This window comes from Lathyrus oleraceus, chromosome 4 (assembly GCF_024323335.1).
Source record: "Lathyrus oleraceus cultivar Zhongwan6 chromosome 4, CAAS_Psat_ZW6_1.0, whole genome shotgun sequence".
NCBI lineage: Eukaryota > Viridiplantae > Streptophyta > Magnoliopsida > Fabales > Fabaceae > Lathyrus > Lathyrus oleraceus.
Window position 1 is genome coordinate 339,683,142 of NC_066582.1, and position 12,806 is coordinate 339,695,947.

The 12,806-nt window shown below is 34.2% G+C and overlaps 1 long non-coding RNA gene across 1 annotated transcript; it reads right to left on the reverse strand.

Moving 5' to 3' along the window:
• Positions 1 to 2,815: 2,815 nt before the first annotated feature.
• Positions 2,816 to 4,183, reverse strand: LOC127075383 (uncharacterized). The gene is made up of 2 exons (XR_007786419.1): positions 3,685 to 4,183; positions 2,816 to 3,035 (listed from the first exon to the last, which is right to left on the reverse strand). It is a non-coding gene; the product is annotated as an uncharacterized LOC127075383 (long non-coding RNA).
• Positions 4,184 to 12,806: the final 8,623 nt, after the last annotated feature.

Below are 12,806 nucleotides of genomic sequence, written 5' to 3' on the forward strand. Positions count from 1 at the left end.
ATAAGATATTGCTTCGTTGATCCCCAGGGAGTCTCATGTGATTTGTTTGAGATATTTCTCTAGTATCCTTAGAGAATATTAGATACGATTGGGATTTCATTCCATTTTTGGAAAGTCTCGACTACATCCTAAAAGATATTGTTCGGACGATTCTCAGGGAATCATGTTTAGTTCATTTCTTCTGATGATTATCTCACTGCATTTCACCTTTGAATTAAATCTCTACATTTCAGAGGACAAAATTTTCGGGTATTTTCGTATCTAATTGACTTCTACCTTAAAGAATAAACATCGTGGAAATTCATTTTCCCAGATTTAAGGAAATTATATAGGGGCAACTATCATACCCCAATTTTATCCTACCAGTTCATTGCATTACCCAGTTCATTTTCGAGTACATTTATCATGACCATTGCATTTGGTCATGCTCTTTTTCTATTTAAAATCACCATGACTATTGGTCATGCTCTTTTTCTATTTAAAATCACGTGTTCATCTGCATATCTGCATATGATTCATAAAGATAGAAGTTAAAGATTTAGGGCCTGTTTGAAACACTTTTGGGTTTTCATTCTTAAAATTTGTTTTTGAAATCTAATTTTAAAGAGTGTTTTTAGGAAGAGAATTATCAAAAATATTTGTTTGATAGACTAGTTTTTAAAAATTGTTTTTGAAATGTGAAAATTGAAAAAGTTTATTTGGTAGTTTAATTTTCAATACTATTTTTAATAAGAGATTAAGAATATATTTAAATAGATAATTCTTTTTAATTAATAATAAAATATATTTCGTTATCTATAAATATAAATATAATTTAGTCACTAATTATTTAATATAAGATCTAACAATGCATGTCAACTATTTTTTTAATATTAATTATATAATTAATAAAATATTATTTTAATAATAAGAGATTGACACATAATTTCAAACAAATGATTTAAATCGTTTTCATGACATTCATCATTACTATTTTTGTTTATATTTAATCACTTTCTCTTCCTCAATTTTATAAGAAATATAAATTATACTATAATATGATTGAAAATTTTAATTTTTATTGATTTTTCTTATTAAATTAGTTTTATTATTTAAGTATTATTAAAATTACTACTTTGCTAAGAAATATTGTAAGAGTATTTTTAGTTAGAAGCATTTTACTTTTTAAATATTCATGTTTATTATCTACTCCAATTGGAAAATAAGTGATAGATTTTAAAAATCGGATTGAATCAACGGATCAAATTGATTGAACTGAGAATCGGATGAGTCACCGATATAGTTTGATTGTTGGATTTATTAAAGTATTGTATTTGTGGGAATCGGCCAGAATCGACCAAAACTGATAAAAATTGAGAATCAACTGTTTAAATTTTTGCTTTTTTTTCCTCCGACAAAATATCGTCATTTTGATAATTCTTTTTTTAAATAAAATTAAAATATAAAGAGATTTTGGTCAAAATTTATTTAGAACAACTTTTCCACCTTAAAATTAAATTTATTAGACGATACATTTATTTTGTTATTCAATTTCTGTTTCCATTAGACTTTGTTCAAAATTTATATAGATTTGTATTTTGTATTATTTTGTTATGTGTATATTTAAAATTTTAATTTAAAGAATGAATTCTTAAAATTATGAAATTTTAAAATTTTAAAATTTTAAAATTTTTTAGTAGTCGTGATTTTTTTTAGAGATCGGGTCACCCGATTCGACAATTTAATTACTATATAATTTTGTTATAGATACCGATTTATTCAACCAAATTATCTGATTTAATTCGATTATGTTATGCGATTCGACTAATGATCAAATGGTTGGAACAATGAACCAGTACACTCTCACCGATTTGATGGCCGGACAATTTTCTTAAACAATTATTATTAATAAAAAATATTTATTATTTTTGAAATGAAAAAATATATAATTTTATAAAAGGTCAAGTTGTTATAAAAAATTGAGAGGAAATCTAAATTTGTCAATTATAAAAAAAATAAAAAAATATTATTAATATTTATAAATTATAAATATTTTTTTAGAAAAAAAATGCTAATAAAAATATTTTCAAAATTAAATAAACACAATTATTTTATTTATATTTGGTATAACAGCTTATTATTATATGGATGATAATATATTATTTTGTTTTATATATGTCTGAAAAGTATTAAGAAAAAATTAATTATAGAGATTAATAAAATTATGGTTATAATTACGAAAACTGCTATTAATGAAAATTATAGAAAAAATCTATTTTCCGTGTGTATTCAATTCAATGGTAGGATTTGAAAAGTGAAAAGCAAAATAAAAACTAAAACACATCAAAAACTATTTTTGTTTTTTAGATTTAAAAATTGAAAAACTAAAAAGAGTTTTGGAAAACAATTTTTAAAAATTAGCTTTTTCAAGTAGATTTTTTAATTTTTAATTTTTAAAAACTAAAAAACTCTTTTTGGAAAGGAATTCAAACAGGTCCTTAACTTTTGGTTTTGACTTTTGCATACAACTTTTACATTTAAAGTCAAGATCTTGCTTGGTTTAAATTTTAGCTTTGGTCATTTAAATGTTCATTTCATTTTTTATCCTTGTAATTATTTTACCTCATTTTCTCTTTTAATGGTCATAAGCATTCGAGTTTTTTTCCATACTAGAGAGAATAGGAAAGAATTATGCAAGGCAAGGAAACATGTTATCATTAGTTACTTTTAGCATATTATAGTTTTTTTTTCATATTGTTTTTAGTCTTTGCACTATTAATATAGTAAGCCCACGACTTTTTTGCATTTCATAATATTGAAGCATACAGTACAAAGCTTTTGAAATATAATATAAACATACATTTTTACATCTAAATAAAAGTATTTAGTACATTTTAGGTCTTTAGAAAATAAAATAAGATTAAGAGTACATGTTTGTTTATGGTACATCAAAGTTTGTTCCAAAAAAATAGAAAACTAAAAGTGCAAATTCGCTCTCCATCGTGCATCATCTTCACGCCTTATGTCATCTCCATTCTCCATCTGCTCATCTTCACCTTACAAAAATCAACACATTGTCATAAGCATCAAAAACCACGTGACTTGAGCAATATTCAACATCATTCAGCAAGTATGACATATATGAAAAAATATTCAAATGGGACCCTTCCAGAAAGCACATTACACATACATATATGATGCAAAAACAATTAAATAACGCATCATACATTCAAAGCAAAAAAGCAGCATAGCAGCAACAACAAAAAAAAAGGAAATAGGAGTCACATGAATATGCACCATATGCACCAAATGAGAAATCCCACAAAATCAGGGACTGGGAAGCATTCCACTAACGGATTGATTTGCAGAAAATATCACAGCTCATCATTTGCAATAATTTCTCTCACGAGTCAGAAAAAATTCTAACAAATCTCAGACATACCATATCCCAAATTTTTTCCCTATAAATCTGATTCACAAACACACCGAAAATTTACCTCGAAACTCTGCATAAATTCATACAAAATATAAACCTAAAGCTCTATACACTAAGAGCACCTCAGAGTTTCTCATCGAAACTCTGAGTAAAGCTGAGCTATAACCTCACACGAATCTTAACAACATTAACATGCAAATAGTAACCCGTGTTCATAGAAGCGGATTAAACAAGTAGAAGGAGAAAGGAGAAAAAATCAGAAGGCTAACCTTATGACCTCTTTAGTTCGAAATCATCTGTTTGGGTATTTTTATGCGGCTTCCTTGTTGTGTTATTGTTAATGCTTAAACGTTGCTTGCTTATGTGATCCTTGAGTTTTCTTGATTGCTTTGAAATTAGGATTTGTAATCATTTGTGTAGCTTGAACCTATGTGATGAATGTTGGTTTTTTGTTGAAATAGTAATGAATTCATGTTAAATTTTGATTTTTGAGAATTGGGATTTTGGGATTCTGTTTGTGTTCGATCCGGTCGATTGTTTTTTTTTTGTTTGTATTTTTAGAAAAGATTTGGAAAGAGGAGGTCATTTTAGCTAGGGTAAGTGTTGGCGGTTTTTTGGTTTGGAGGAGTTCTGGTGAGGTCTCGCCATAGAAGAAGGCGGAAACCACCTCCAATCGCCGTGAATGGCTTCTTCTCCGGAAGATATTGAATTATAGAGAGAGAGGGTGCAGAATAGAGTGAACGAGGAGAGAGAGTGAGAGTTTCAAAATGAAACTCTCCTCTTTTGTGTTTCAGTTTAATAATCCCTTTCATTTACTCTTTGCATGCGTGCCACTTGTTGACATTCCCAACCAGGTGACGCTCCTTTATTGCTGCCACACGTTGCTATAGATTGTTGAGTTAATTGGAAATCCCACATGGATCCCCCACCATAAACTCCTTGCACGCGCGTTGTACACCATTAGATCCCCTTGACCTCTTTAGTCAGCATATCCTATGGCTTAGACAGACTCAACTTTTTGACTTTTCCCTTTGACCTTTAGCCTTTGGGCTGGACCGACTTTACTGTTTGGACCCCCCATACTGATGTTGCTTCTTTTTGTTTTGGGCCATTGGGCATGTTTTTTTTGTCTAATTACTTCTTTTTGTTATATTTTAATTATGACATCAATTTTAATTATTGATTAAATAATAGTTATAAAATAGATACCTCTAAAATTGTTTTTTATTATTTCTTTTTTTTGTTTAATGAATTTTTAGTGATTTAATTATTTGGATATTATTAATCAAATAAATATATACCTATTGTTAATTGATTAAATATTTAATTAGTCATAATCTTAAAATTGCTTTTAATATATATATATATATATATATATATATATATATATATATATATATATATATATATATATATATATATTATATATATATATATATATATATATATATATATATATATATATATATATATATATATATATATATATATATATATATATATATATATATATTTGTTGCAAAATTAAATAAATAAATATGTAGTATATTGATTAAATAAATAGAATAAATAATTATGGCTTATTCTAAAATATGGGTCCAATATCAAACATTCCTATCTAAACCCGATTAAATCACCTTCAATTCGACTCAAATATTTTCCCGATTCAAATATTATGTTAAACAAACACGAAAGAAAAAGATTCTTGGAGTCTCGCATTCCTTGAATCTTCGAATGAACGCTCTCGAGGCACACGTCTTGGGTTAGCTTTTCATTCACTCTTTTCGTTTCTAAAACACTTAACATAAAAACTTGGGTGAAAGGAAGGGTCGTTGGAGTCTAGCATTACAGTGGAACCTTTGAACAATCTTTTGAATCTTCATTATCCATCCAACAATTTCATAAATGCATTGAATGAAAAAGGTATCATTGGAGTCTAGAATTCCAATAATACCCCGAATAATTAGTTTTGAGGCTCACGTCTCGTTCTTACCGAATATTCATCATTTACCTTTAAAAAATATTCAAACACATCAAACTTATTTTCTCTCCTCCGTGCGATTGAAAATCTTTCACAAGAGAACATTTATCTAATCCCTTCTAATGTGTACAAACTAGCGTTTAAGCCTCCGCCGAGAGTAAACAAGCCATGTTTTACCGTTAGAACACGATCTAAACACTTTAATCAATCAAAATATTTTTCAAAAGAACATTGCTTAATCCTTTCTAACGCGTATACAAACTAGCGCTTAAGTCTCCCCCGCGATCATGCAAGCCCACGTTTAACCGTTAGAATGCCATATAAGTACTTGTTCATTAAAACAAACCAACAAACAAACAGTAGCACCCCGAACTACGAAGCTTTGAGTTACTCATTGTACTAGAGGATACGTAGAAGCGAGACTCGCAATCTCGTCAAGCACCCTAATAAAAACTTTTTCTTTTCCTTTTGCATCTTTTATCATTTGAATGAAACAATTAACATAAGTTAACATTAAATCAAAAGTATAACTAAAAGGTTCCCTTTAGTACAATAGACATGAGGGGTGCTAATACCTTCCCCTTGCGTAATCGACTCCCAAACCTAAATATTGTTGCGACGACCATTTTCATTTTTAAAAGATTTTATCGATATTTTTTCTTTCCTTCTTTGGAATAAATAAAGTTCAGTGGCGACTCTGTTCGAATCAATTTTTTTTCGTGACCATCGCGTAGGATCATATTTTTTTGAAATGCGATAGTAGGACTTTGATAAAAAGAGATTGAATAGAGGGGCATGCTTCCCGTAGACGATGAAGACTCTTCATCGGTGAGCTTGAAAGCATAACCCATCTTCATATTCCCCAAATCAACCATGATTACATTTGGAACAATGACAATGACATACGTGTAACGTGAAAAGGGATAGCAAGATAAGCTCCAAAGGTTGGAGTAAGAGAGTCAATAGTTAAACCCAAAAAGAAGAGACAAGCAAAGCATATTAGGAAGCCAAAAGGGAAACTTTGGGGGAAAACCCCCCCTTTTATAAAAAAAAGTCATTCGATAATCAGTGGTCAAAGTCAAACAAAAGGTAAATATCCAAGAGAATTAAGTCCTCCGTCATATCAAGCAAAGCGAAGAGCCGAAAACACTCAAGCACCTTAAGTCTAGGAATCATTCACTGGCTTGCATACATAGAGTTACATACTAGGAGAAAAGAGGGAAATGTTTCAGTAATAAGAGAGCGTTCAATGCGCTTGTTGTAACACCATAAACCCCGATACTTATATATTAAGCTTTGCACGAAAATCTAAGATGTCACCAACGATAAAACCTTTAACAAAACAACATTTAACAATCAACAAAACATTGTAGAGGAAATATTAACATCAATCAACACTTGTCATTGCACGCTCACCTTCACTTAGGGTATCATTACGGCGGTGTCGTTTCTATTTCAAATAATAAAAACATTTCAACTTAGACTTTTACTCTCAAACTTAAAATCCCGATAAATGGTTTTAAAAAATAAAGAGTTATCATATTCTACTCCTTAACAACTTCAACATAAACCAAATGCACGAGTTAAACTCCAACAAAAAATAGTAAGCAAGACAACATTCCCAGCCCCGACATTACAAGATCATAGCAATGCTTCTAAACAATAATGAAACTAAATGAAGTAACTCAATGAGCTAACTTTCACTTACAATAGCAAACTCTACTCCTGAGTATCTGCAATATGTCCAAGGTGGACTGTAACACCCCGATAATAATAAGATAATTATTTAAATTGAGTTAATAATATATTTATTAATTTACTTAAATAATTGGAATTATTATTATTATTGGAATAATAATTATTGGATTATTTTTTATTATTATTATTGGAATAAAAGTAGAAATCAGTAAAAAGGTTCCATTTGGTAAAAAGAGTTATTTTCACGTGAAAAAGGAAAAAGAGACAGAAAGTGGAAAAGGGCAAGAGGAAGAGCTAGAGAGCAAGGGTTGGAAAACGAAAAAGCTTGAAGCTCAAAGTTGCCGGATTAACTCAGGTAAGGGGGGTTTATCATCGTTTAATGGGTATTATGGGATAATATGTAATGGGTAGTGATAAACCATTGATTTACCTCTGATTGGAATAATTGTGCTGAAAATTGTGAACTTTTGGGATGAACGAATTTGGATTAAAATTGAAGGAAATCCGTAGGAATTAGATGCAATAGTGTTAGGATTTGTGAGATTGAATAAGATATGAATGGTGTTAGGGGATATGAACGAATCATGTGTAAAATTGGACTGTGGAAGGTTGAATTGGATAGATCTCGTAGCAGAGAATGCCATTGCAGATCTGGAAATTCTGGTTTCTGGTCATACGCGTATGGCACTAGGCAATACGCGTATGAGATGGCCTGGTACGCGTATGGCACTAGGCAATACGCGTATGGATGAGGAAGATGAGGTTTTGAACGTGGTTTGGTCTCTGTTGGTACGCGTATGGGGAAGTGGTACGCGTAGCATGCGCGTATGAGACAGGTGATACGCGTATGGGATTTGCGTAGAAATGGGCCATACGCGTATGGGAATGAGCAATACGCGTATGGGCAGGATTGTGACTTTCCTGAGCTGTTGTTGTGCAGTTTTTCACTGTTCAGCTGGGTAACGTAATTCAGCTGACGTATGATATATTAGGGATCATTTCCCGTTGTTTTGAGTAGTATAGGTATTAGTAGAGTGTGCTAATACTGTGGTTGTTCTTTGGCATGATCTGATATGCTTATGTGATAAAATATTGCTGATGTGTGATGGTATGCATGATGCTGTGAATGTATCAGTTATGTGTGCATTTGTGAATAGACTGTTTTATGGCTTAGAGTGTGAGCATATGTCTATTCTTGAATTGTGGTTGATGATTTAGCATGGATAGGTGATTAGCATGCATATTGTGGCCTTTATGGTGGTAGCTAATTCCCATGGTGAGGAATTAGTGAGTTGTTGTGAATTATTGTTGATGTTTGCATGCTAGGTGATTAGCGTGCATATCATAGCCCTTGAGGGGTGATAGCTAATTCCCATGGTGAGGAATTAGTGAGTGAGTCACTAGGTCTCAAATGAGTGGGACTAGTGGGCTTGGTAGCCGTGCCTGGATTTGGACGGTGAGGTGAACTATATGTTCACAAATAGTCGGTACCGCATGCATGGAGTCTCATTGCATAAAATGTGTATGGCGTATAATATGAATGGATGTATTCCAATATTATACGTGTGTTTGTGTTGATATTGAGTACGAGCATGAATTGTATTGGTATTGAGTATGATATTTGAATTGATGTGCCGTTACCGAATGTGTGATGTGATTAGGGTGATTAATGTGTTAAATTACTTAGCATTACATGATGTTTTATAATGCTTATTATATCGATTGAGAGACTCACCCTTACAACTATTTTTCAGGTAACGAGCAATGAGTTGAGTAGAAGCTAAAGTTTCGGAGTCTAGTGTAATTCCTTAGTGGGTCATGCTCTGATAGATGTAACATCGGGACGGGATGTTTTGTCTTATTTTCATTGTTGGTTGTTGAATGATTTTACATGTATGAGTTACATGTTTTTGAATGATCAATTTGATCTGTATCCGCTGCGTGTTATGCAAATGTTTTATTTGATTAAATAAATGAGCATGACAGGACATTTTGGAAAAATGGTGTGAAATAATTGTGTGACACCCTTAAGGGCATAATTACTCTGATGATATACTGCTATTTTAATTAAATAATTGGGGTATTTTAGAAGGGTGTTACATTAGTGGTATCAGAGCATAGTCGGTCGAGTCGAGTCGTAATTATTTTGTTTCCCCTGTACGGGATAGGTATTGTGTAACCCTATCAGTACTTATTGTTTTAGTTGTTGGGTTTTCAGAATAGAGATGGCTGGAAGAGGCAGAGATGATGCTGCGATTGCTGAGGCTCTGGGTATGCTGGCTGGAGTACTTGGAGGAAATCCGAATGTTGTGGGGATGGGAGCTGCTCGTCAACTGAGTGAGTTCCAGAAGAACAATCCTCCAATGTTCAAGGGAGCATACGATCCAGATGGTGCTCAGAAGTGGTTGAAGGAGATCGAGAGGATCTTCCGAGTGACTGAGTGTGCCGATAACCAAAAGGTCAGGTTTGGTACGCATATGTTGTCAGAGGAAGCAGATGATTGGTGGGTTGCTACCCGCACTGAGTTGGAATCTGCGGGGAATGCTGAGATCACTTGGGCTGTGTTCAGAGAGAGATTCCTGAGGAAGTACTTTCCAGAGGATGTCCGAGGAAAGAAAGAGATAGAGTTCTTGGAATTGAAGCAGGGTAATCGGTCTGTTACTGAGTATGCTGCTAAGTTCACAGAGCTGTCAAAGTATTATACTCCCTATAACGAGGCTAATGGGGAATTTTCAAAGTGTGTGAAGTTTGAGAACGGGTTACGTCCCGAGATCAAGCAGGCTATTGGATATCAGCGGATCAGAGTGTTTTCTGATTTGGTTGACTGTTGCAGGATTTTCGAACAGGATTCCAAAGCCAGAGCGGAGAGCTATCAGCAAAGGGTTGATAGGAAAGGCAAGAATCAGAATGATCGTGGGAAACCGTATGCAGCTGACAAAGGTTTCCAGAGACAGAGTGGGATGAAGAGGCCTAGTGGGGGAGACTCCAGTGCCCCTGCTAAGTGTTTCAGATGTGGTCAGGCTGGACATCGTATCCATGAGTGTACCAGTAATGAGAAGAAGTGTTTCAAGTGTGGAAAAGGTGGTCACTTGGCTGCAGACTGCCGGTTGAAGACTGTGACTTGTTTCAACTGTGGAGGGGTGGGTCATATCAGTCCACAGTGTCCTAAGCCGAAGAGAGAGAATCAGTCGGGAGGCAAGGTCTTTGCTTTATCGGGTTCTGAGACTTCTGCAGATGATCGTTTGATCCGAGGTATGTGTTATATTAATGGCTTTCCTCTTGTAGCTATTATTGACACCAGTGCTACTCATTCCTTTATATCTTTGGATTGTGCTGTGAAACTTAAGTTAGAAATATCTGAGATGCTTGGTAGTATGGTGATTGATACTCCTGCGAAGGGTTCAGTGACTACTACTTCAGTTTGTTTGGATTGTCCTTTGAGTATTTTTGGTAGAGACTTTGGAATGGACCTGGTGTGTCTTCCACTAGTACAGGTTGATGTTATCCTGGGTATGAACTGGTTGGTGTTTAACCGAGTCTATATCAACTGTTTTGATAAGACTGTGATTTTTCCTGAGACTGAGGAAGGGAAGAGTTTGTTTCTATCTGCAAGGCAGGTGAATGAGGCAGTAGCAGATGGGGCAGAGTTGTTTATGCTGTTAGCGACTATGGAGGCTAAAGATAAACTGGTGATTTGTGATCTAGCCGTGGTGTGTGATTTTCCTGATGTGTTTCCTGAAGAAGTGAATGAATTGCCACCAGAGCGTGAAGTTGAGTTCTCGATTGATTTAGTACCTGGTACTAGGCCGGTATCGATGGCTCCTTACCGTATGTCTGCTGTTGAGTTAACTGAATTGAAGAGTCAGTTGGAAGATCTGTTGGATAAGAAATTTATTCGTCCGAGTGTGTCACCGTGGGGTGCACCAGTGTTATTGGTTAAGAAGAAAGAAGGTACTATGAGGTTGTGTGTGGACTACAGGCAACTGAATAAAGTGACGATCAAGAATCGGTATCCTTTGCCGAGGATTGATGATCTGATGGATCAGTTGGTTGGTGCGAGTGTGTTCAGCAAAATAGATTTGAGATCTGGGTATCATCAGATACGTGTGAAAACTGAGGATATTCAGAAGACTGCTTTCAGAACAAGGTATGGACATTATGAGTATTCTGTAATGCCTTTTGGTGTGACTAATGCGCCTGGAGTATTTATGGAGTATATGAATAGGATTTTCCATCCGTATCTAGACAAGTTCGTTGTGGTGTTTATTGACGATATTTTGGTGTATTCGAAATCTGAAGAAGAGCATGCTAAGCATTTGAGAATGGTTTTAAGAGTTCTACGAGAAAAGAAGTTATTTGCTAAACTGTCCAAATGTGAATTTTGGTTAGAAGAGGTGAGTTTTCTTGGTCATGTGATTACAAGAGGTGGTGTTGCTGTTGATCCTTCTAAGATAGAAGCGGTATCTAAGTGGGAAGCTCCGAAGTCAGTTTCTGAGATAAGGAGTTTTCTTGGTTTGGCTGGTTATTATAGGAAGTTCATTGAGGGATTTTCTAAGTTGGCGTTACCGTTGACGATGTTGACTAGAAAGGGGCAAGCGTTTGTTTGGGATTCAAAATGTGAAGAAGGTTTCCAAGAGTTAAAGAGAAGGTTAACTACTGCTCCTATTCTGATATTACCGAGTCCGTCGGATTTATTTGAGGTTTACTGTGACGCTTCATTGTTGGGTTTGGGTGGTGTGTTGATGCAGAACAAGCAGGTTATAGCTTATGCTTCGAGGCAATTGAGGATTCATGAGAGGAACTATCCGACACACGATTTAGAGTTGGCCGCTGTGGTTTTTGTTCTGAAATTATGGAGGCATTATTTGTACGGATCAAGATTTGAGGTTTTCAGTGACCATAAAAGTTTAAAGTATTTGTTTGATCAGAAAGAGCTGAATATGAGACAGAGGAGATGGTTAGAGTTTCTGAAGGATTATGACTTTGGTTTGAATTACCATCCGGGTAAAGCAAACGTAGTGGCTGATGCATTGAGTCGGAAATCATTGCATATGTCTATGTTAATGGTTAAGGAATTGGATTTAATTGAGCAGTTTAGAGACTTGGGTTTGGTGTGTGAGAGTACTCACAATAGTGTTAAATTGGGAATGTTGAAGTTAACAAGTAGTATTCTGGATGAGATTAGAGAGGGTCAGAAATCCGATATGCTTTTGGTTGATAAGTTGACTCTAGTGAATCAAGGTCAAGGTGGTGAATTCAGAGTTGATGAGAATGGTGTTTTGAAATTTGGTGATCGGGTGTGTATTCCGAATGTTACCGAACTTAAGAGGAGTATTCTGGAGGAGGGACATCGTAGTGGCTTGAGTATTCATCCTGGAGCTACGAAGATGTATCATGATTTGAAAAAGTTATTTTGGTGGCCGGGAATGAAAGGAGAAATTGCGAGTTTTGTTTATTCTTGTTTGACTTGTCAGAAGTCGAAGATTGAGCATCAGAAGCCGTCTGGGCTAATGCAACCGTTGGCTATTCCAGAGTGGAAGTGGGACAGTATCAGTATGGATTTTGTTTCTGGTTTACCGAGGACAAGTAAGAATTTTGAAGCTATTTGGGTGATTGTTGACAGATTGACAAAATCGGCTCATTTCATTCCGATCAGAATGGATTATCCGTTAGAGAGATTAGCGGAGTTGTATATTGAGAAAATTGTAAGTT